This window comes from Solanum stenotomum, chromosome 3 (assembly GCF_019186545.1).
Source record: "Solanum stenotomum isolate F172 chromosome 3, ASM1918654v1, whole genome shotgun sequence".
NCBI lineage: Eukaryota > Viridiplantae > Streptophyta > Magnoliopsida > Solanales > Solanaceae > Solanum > Solanum stenotomum.
Genome location: NC_064284.1, coordinates 37,291,629 through 37,299,766, shown reverse-complemented (window position 1 = coordinate 37,299,766; position 8,138 = coordinate 37,291,629).

The window sequence follows — 8,138 nt, the reverse complement described above, 5'->3', positions numbered from 1 at the left end:
AAGTAATTTATCCTCTCTCATCTTCAGAGAAAAGAATCAATCAAGAAAAGCCCATTTAAGTTTATCCCAATCAAAAGGACCTGCATCAATAACCCTCTCTTCCTTCCATTGGTTGAACCAAACTTGAGCAATACCTTTGAGTTGGTAAGTAGCCAATTCTGCCTTTCCACCATTACACTCCTATAATTACCACTATCTTATAGACCTAATCAATGAATTCATGAGAATCTTTATCAACCTTGGAACCATGGAACTCCAGAGGATTCATCCTAGTGTAGTCCATTATCCTTGTTGTCATCGTACCCACATTTGGGTTCATAGGAGCAACAACTTCTCTATTTTCTTAGGTTGTCATAGCTTGAGTCAAGACTTAGAAAAGCGGCTTGGAACTCATCATAAGTCTCCTACACTGCAAAAGGGTGTAATACCTTGGATTTAGAAAAGAGAAAATTTTAGTCCTTCAGAATAATCTGGTGCCAGAACCGATGGATGCCACCAACAGTCCATCGTCTGACACATGGACATAGGTAGGCACGTGGTTGGCCAGTCCAACTTTCCTAAAATGTCAAGTTTTAGTACTTTTTGATGGTTTACCAAGACGGTCCGTCATTTAATATACAAGCCGTAAATAGGTTTTGTAGGTGAGTCCCAAACTTAGAGAAATTCTAGGGTCAAAAGTTGAGATCCATGGTCGGGACCCATGACCCCTCGTTAGGACCACAGTCCGTGGGTGGGTTCCATCATTCGAGGTCTAAAAATGTAGTCTCTAACCCTAAATGATGGCCAGTCAGTATGGTCTGTGGTCTGACCAACGGACCGTAGGTCGTGCCGTCAATGGGTGTCAGCAGTTATTTTCTTAGAGTCTTTTCTTAATTATTCTAGCCTAATACTATGTAGTTTTACCCTTCACCTAAGCCCATATATATGTACTTTTACCAAAAAAATTTGCCAAATTGAAATATTCTCTCAAATTCCTAAATAAAGAACAACTCTTCCTCTGAAGTAATTCTCTCTAGAAGTTGGAAAAGAAAGCTAGGGTTTTCATGTCAAATATCCAATTCCATCATTGAAGTCAAGATTTTGGAATTGAGGTATGATGGTTTTCATCCATGGGTTCCCTTCCTCCATGAAGTTCCTAAATTCTCTAATTTACAAAGCTAGAACTCCCCAATTGAGTTAGGGTTTTCTTCCATGTCATGGGTTCCTTTAAATGTTAAATTACTTAATTGATTTATGAACTTTTATGCATGAATTGATATAATATCATGATTTTAAGATGAATCCCCATGAACCCATGTTTTCTAAATATTGATCATTGAAAGTGGGTTTTGAATTATGATAGGTGAATTATGGAATTATGCATATTCTTATGGAATTGATGAGATATAATATAGATTTCTTTGAGAGTAAAAGAAGATATGTTGTTGTTGTGGTTAATTGATGTGAAAGGGTTATTTACATAAATACCTCATGCATGAATGTTAAAGGTTTCCTCACATAAAGGATTCTAAGGTTGAAAGGTCTTCTCACCTAAAATGAATCAAAGTTAAGGAGCTATTCTAAGAATTAGGCAAGCGGCAACTACCCATGACCTCTAATGAAAGACAAGAAGCGATTACCCATGTCACAATATGTAAGGACAAGAGGTGATTACCCAAGTACCTCAAAGAAAAGATGAATAAGAATAATAGATATTCCATGGAGTTATGCTTAGCACCGAGTGGACAAGTGGCGATTACCCATGTCCCATAAACTATGTGTCAACATAGGATTTTCTAGATAGACATTAGCTAGTAGATCCATATAAACTAGAAGTTCATGGGCTTACCTTGGAAAGTAGGACACCCCTTTTCGGTATGGGAAACACTGGATTCCATGTTAATAACTCACATGGTCTTACATGTTGGTAAAGGTAAATCTCCCATAATAATGAATTAAGGTTACTTCAAGAAGTATCTCACATGTGTTTTAAGATGACGTCTATTTGTATTCACCATGTTTTATGACTTATGTCATCTAAATCATTTATACTATGTTTTAGCTTGTTCATTACATCTCATAAAGATACCTCTCTTTAAGCATGTTTTCAAATGTTTAATGAATGGGTATCATACTTGGTACATATTTGTACTAACGCATATCTTGACTACATTTCCCAAAATGTAGGGACCAACCTTACAGATTCACACTTCCGTGGCTAGGGATCTCATATAAAATATTAAAGATTGGTGAGTCCTCATCACCCGAGGACCGAGCTTCATTTCATTTTGTCTTTACTTTTAATTTTGAACTTGATGTACGGGCTACGCCCCAATCAATCTTATGTACTAGATGGTATTGAGACGATGTTTAGACTTCCATTTTTCTCTGTAAAAACTTTTATATGTTGAAACTATCTTTTAAATATTTTATATTCTATTATCATGTATGATGAATGCTAAGTGGCTTGTATGGGGCCTTTTGGAGTCTTATACGCCATGTTATGCTTAGGGGCTACCTTGGGCCGTGACAAACTTTGTAATCATAGAACCAGGTTTAGAAAGTTCCTAGGAAGTCTCATAAACCACGTCAAGTAGATTATTGTTCATGAGTGTGCAACACACCACATTTATGAAAGAGAGGCTATATGATGCTTATGAAACTCCACTTTTTTAATTACTCTAAAGTCGTGCGATAGAGTTTAACTCTATAATGTCTTTCTCCTAATCCTTATCATCTGCTCTATAGGATATGGCCACTCGGTGGGCATATTCTAGAAGGAATGTGGGAGAGAATGTGAATCAAGAGGCTCCTCCTAAAGTTCCAATCGATTAATTGGCCGAGCAAGTGACTAATGCGGAGTTTAGGGTTGCTTTTCAAGTGTTGGCTCAAGCCATGATAGCCCAAGACAATAGGGAATTTGTGGCTCCCGAGAACCCAAATATGGGTACGACGACATCTAGAGTGAGGGATTTCACTAGAATGAATCCTCCAGAGTTTCATAGTTTTAAGGCTGAGGAAGACCCTCAAGAGTTCATTGATAAGGTGTTGATAATCATGGGAGTGACGCCGGTGGAAAAGTTGGAGTTGGCTGCTTATCAACTTAACGGTGTTGCTTAGATATGGTTCAACCAATGGAAAGAAGGGAGAACAGATGTGGGTCCTCTAGATTGGGAAAAGTTCAAAGTTATTTTCCTTGATATGTTCTTTCCCCTAGAGATGAGGGAGGCAAAGGTTCTTGAATTTATCAACATTCATCAAGGAAATATGAGTGTGAAGGAATATGCTTTGAAGTTCATATAATTGTCTAGATATGCTCCTACTATGGTTGCCAATCTTAGGGCAATGATGAGTAAGTTTGTTTCGGGTGTGTCCGAGATAGTGGTTAAAAAATGTCGTACCGCTATGCTTATCAATGATCTGGATATTTCTCGTCTCATGGTTCATGCTCAACAAATTGAAGAGGAGAAATTTAAGGAAAGGTCTAGGGAGGTAAAGAGGGCTAAGACCATCGATGGTAACTTCTCACTATCAATGACCAATGGACATGGTCATTCTAAGTTCGACAAAGGTTTTCTAGCAAGGTTCCACCAATTCACCTTATAAGTTCAACAAAGATAGGGTGTCTAACCCTAAGCCTCAAGGAGGAAATGGTGGTGGATCTTCATTGCCTATGCCTACTTGTGCTATGTGTGGAAAGGAGCATGAGGGTAGATGTCTCACCGATTCCAATGCTTGCTTTGGTTGTGGTAATATGAACCACAAGATAAGGGATTTTCCCTTAGTTCCTAAGAATGAGGGAGATAATCATCAATGGGCTCAACCTAATCCTTCATCCGGTCCTTGTGGAAGTTAGAAGCAAAACAAATTCTATGCACTTCAAACTCGTGGTGAACAAAAGGGTTCTCCTGATGTGGTTACCGGTATGTTAAAAGTCTTCTAACTTGATGTTTATGCTTTACTTGATCCCGGTGCTACCTTGTCTTTTGAGATCACATATGTGGCTATGAGGTTTGCTATTCTTTCGGACGTGTTCTTAGATCCTTATTATGTCTCTACTCTTTTGGGTGAGTATGTTGTGGTTAAGAGGGTCTATAGAAAGTGTCCCGTCTCTTTGTCCCATAGAGTCACTCACATTGACCTTGTAGAGATTGATATGCCAGATTTCGATGTTATCATTGGTATGGATTGGTTGTACTCATGTTATGCTTCTATTGATTGTAGAACCCGTGTAGTCAAGTTTCAATTTCCAAATGAACCCATCCTAGAGTGGAAATGGGGAAATTCTATGCCTAAGGGTAAGTTTTTCTCTTGTCTTAAAAAGCTAAAAAAATGATTTCTAAGGGTTGCATTTACCATCTAGTTAGGCGGAAGAATATAGATTCCAAAACCCCTACTCTTGAGGCTGTCCCGTTGTAAATGAGTTTTTGGAAGTGTTTCCTAATGATTTACCCAGTATTCCTCCGAAAAGGAAATAAACTTTAGTATTGACCTTCTCCTATATACACAATCTATCTCTATTCCTCCTTATCGTATGACTCTGGCAGAACTGGAAGAATTAAAGGATCAATTGAGAGATTTGTTGGATAAGGGTTTCATCCGACCAAGAATCTCTCTATGAGGTGCTCCAATTTTGTTTGTTAGAAAGAAAGATGGTTCGCTTCGTATGTGTATTAACTACCGACAATTGAACAAGGTTACCATTAAGAATAAGTATCCTCTCCCAAGGATAGATGATTTGTTTGACCAACTTCAAGGAGAAAGCTACTTTTCTAAAATCGACCTCCGGTTGGGTTATCACTAATTGAGGGTGAAGGAAGATGACATTTCAAAGACATCTTTTCGAACTCGATATGGTCATTATGAGTTTTTGGTAATGTTGTTTAGTTTGACTAATGCTCCCGCGACATTCATGGATTTAATGAATAGGGTGTTTAGAAAATACCTTGACATGTTTGTGATTGTGTTCATTGATGATATATTGGGTTAGGACATGTCCTTATGCAAAATAGGAAGATTATTCCCTATGCTTCAAGGCAACTTAAGATTCATGAGAAGAATTATCCTACCCATGACCTAGATCTGGCGGCAGTTGTTTTTGCCTTAAAGATTTGGAGGCATTATTTGTATGGTGTTCATGTAAATATCTTTACCGTCCACAAGAGTTTGCAATATGTATTTAATCAGAAAGATTTGAATCTTCGCCAAATGAGGTGGCTTGTGTTACTAAAATATTATGACATGAGTGTTCTTTATCACCCTAGTAAGGTGAATGTGGTAGCAGATGCTCTTAATCGATTATCAATGGGTAGTGTTGCCATATTGAGGATGATAAAAAAGAGTTAGTTCGAGATGTTTAATGATTTGCTCGATTGGGTGTTTGGCTAGTTGATTCTACCAAGGGTGGTGTGATGGTTTACAATGGTTCAAAATCATCTTTTGTTGCTGATGTGAAGGCCAAGCAATGTCTTGATCGGACTTTGGTTGAATTGAATGAAGCGATGCTTAAAAATTTTGGTGAGGTTTTCTCCCAAGGGGGAGATGGTGTGCTTCGATATCAAGGTCGTTTGTGTGTTCATAATGTAGGTGACTTGAGAGAACAAATCTTGTTAGAAGCCCATAGTTCTCAATATTCCATTCACCCGGGAGACACTAAGATGTATCGTGATTTGCGGGAGGTCTATTGGTCAAATGGAATGAAGAATGATATTGCGAAATTTAGGGCTAAGTGTCATAATTTTCAACAAGTGAAATTTGAGCATAAAAAGTCGGGAGGCTTATCCCAAGATATTAGCATTCCTACTTGGAAGTGGGAAGATATGAACATGGACATCATTGTTGGTTTGCATCGCACCCGGCGGCAACATGATTTGATTTGGGTCATTGTAGATCGAATGACAAAATCGGCTCATTTCATTCCCGTCAAGGTTTCTTATTCAACGGAAGATTATGCTAAGTTGTATTTGAAGGAGATGGTGAGGTTGCATGGAGTGCCCTTATCCATTATCTCTGATCCTGGTACCCAATTCACTTCTCTATTTTGGAAATCTTTCCAAAAGGGTCTTGGTACCCATGTTAAGCTTAGAAAAACCTTTCATCCACAAACTGATGGGAAAGAGGAGCATACTATACAAACTTTGGAAGATATGTTGAGAGAATGTGTAATTGACTTCAAGGGTAATTGGGATGATCACTTGCCTTTGATTGAGTTTGCGTATAATAATATCTACGACTCAATTATTGGTATGGCTCCATTTGAGGCTCTATATGATAGGAGGTGTAGATCTCCAATAAGTTGGTTTGAGGTGGGTGAATTTTCCCCTTGGGAACATTCACCCTCGAATGGGATTCAAGACATCATACGGAGGGTAGAAACATAAACCCAACAGCCCAACATGAATGCAATCACATAAATGCACATATCCAAGTAGGAAACAACCCAAAGCTTAAGCATGTTCAAAACGTCATATCATGAGGTCTATATGCAACTCATACTCAAATGCACATAAACATGAAGAAATCAATCAAGACAACTCATTTTCTCAAAAGTTAAGCTTTTCATGAACATGTATAAATGAGGAAATCATGGGAATATCTAAGACACATGACACCAAAAGAGTAAACCATGAGGAACTAAATACCTCAAACTAGAGTAGGTACGGAGGGAAAAAGATGAGGACAACGGGACATCATATTGGCCTCGGCCTCCCAAGTGTGATTCCACCGTAGAACTTTCATGGAAGCAACTTTTTTGTTTCTCAATGTTTTAACTTGCCGGTCCAAAATCTCAACCAAAACTTCCTCATAAGAAAGATTCTCCTTAACTCCCAAACATTCTAATGGAACCATGGAGGTCGGATCTCTAACACATTTCTTCAATAAGGATACATAGAAAACTGGATGCACCGATGCCAAATCATTAGGCAAATCAAGTTCATAAGCAATCTTACCAATTCGCCTCAAAATCTGATATGGGCCCACATAGCGGGTACTAAACTTCCCTTTCTTCCCAAATCTCATTACACCCTTCATGTGTGAGATTTTCAAGTAGACCCAATCATTTACAACAAACTCAAGATCTCTTCTTTAAACATCGGCATAGGACTTTTGTCGACTTTGAGTCGTTCTCAACCTTTCTCTAATGAGCCAAACTTTATCCATAGCCTCATGTACCAATTTGGGGTCTACGAAGGAAACTTCACCCATTTCGAACCAACCTATAGGAGATCTACACCTCCTACCATATAAAGCCTCAAATGGAGTTATACAAATGTTTGAGTGATATCTATTGTTATACATAAATTCAATCAAAGGCAAGGGATCATCCCAATTACCTTTGAAATCAATTACATATGCCCTTAACATATCTTCCAAAGTTTGGATAGTACGCTCTTCTTTTCCATCAATTTGTGGATGAAAGGTCGTACTATGCTTCACATGAGTACCAAGAACATTTTGGAAAGATTTCCAAAACTGAGAAGTGAATTGGGTACCATGATTGAAGATAATGGATAAAGGCACTCTATGCAACCTAACCATTCTCTCAAGTACAACTTGGCATGGTCTTCCGCCAAATTAGAAACCTTAAAGGGAATGAAATGAGTTGATTTTGTCATTTAATCTACAATAACCCAAATCCAATCATGTTGGCGCCGAGTGCGAGGTAACCCAACCCACTTCCAACTAGGAATACTAATATCTTAGGATAAACCTCCCGACTGGATTCTCAACTTTCATTTGTTGACACCTAGGACACTTAGCCATAAATTATGATATATCCTTCTACATCCCATTCCACCAATAGACCTCTTGCAAGTCACGATACATCTTGGTGGCTCCCGGTATATGGAATATCGAGAGTTATGGGTTTTCATTAAGATTTTCTCCCTCAAGTTATCAACACTAGGAACACACAAACGACCTTGATATCAAAGTACACCATCTTGCCCTTGGAAGAAAGCCTCCACAGACCTTTTACTCATTGCTTCCTTCAATTCAACCAAAGTGGGGTCAAGACCTTGCTTGGCTTTCACATCTGCCACAAAGGACAATTCTGAACCATTGTGAACCATAACACCACCTTTCGTAGAATCAACTAACCAAACACCCAATCGAGCTAATCTATGAACATGGTTAAGCGTTGGTGAGTTCAAAGACTA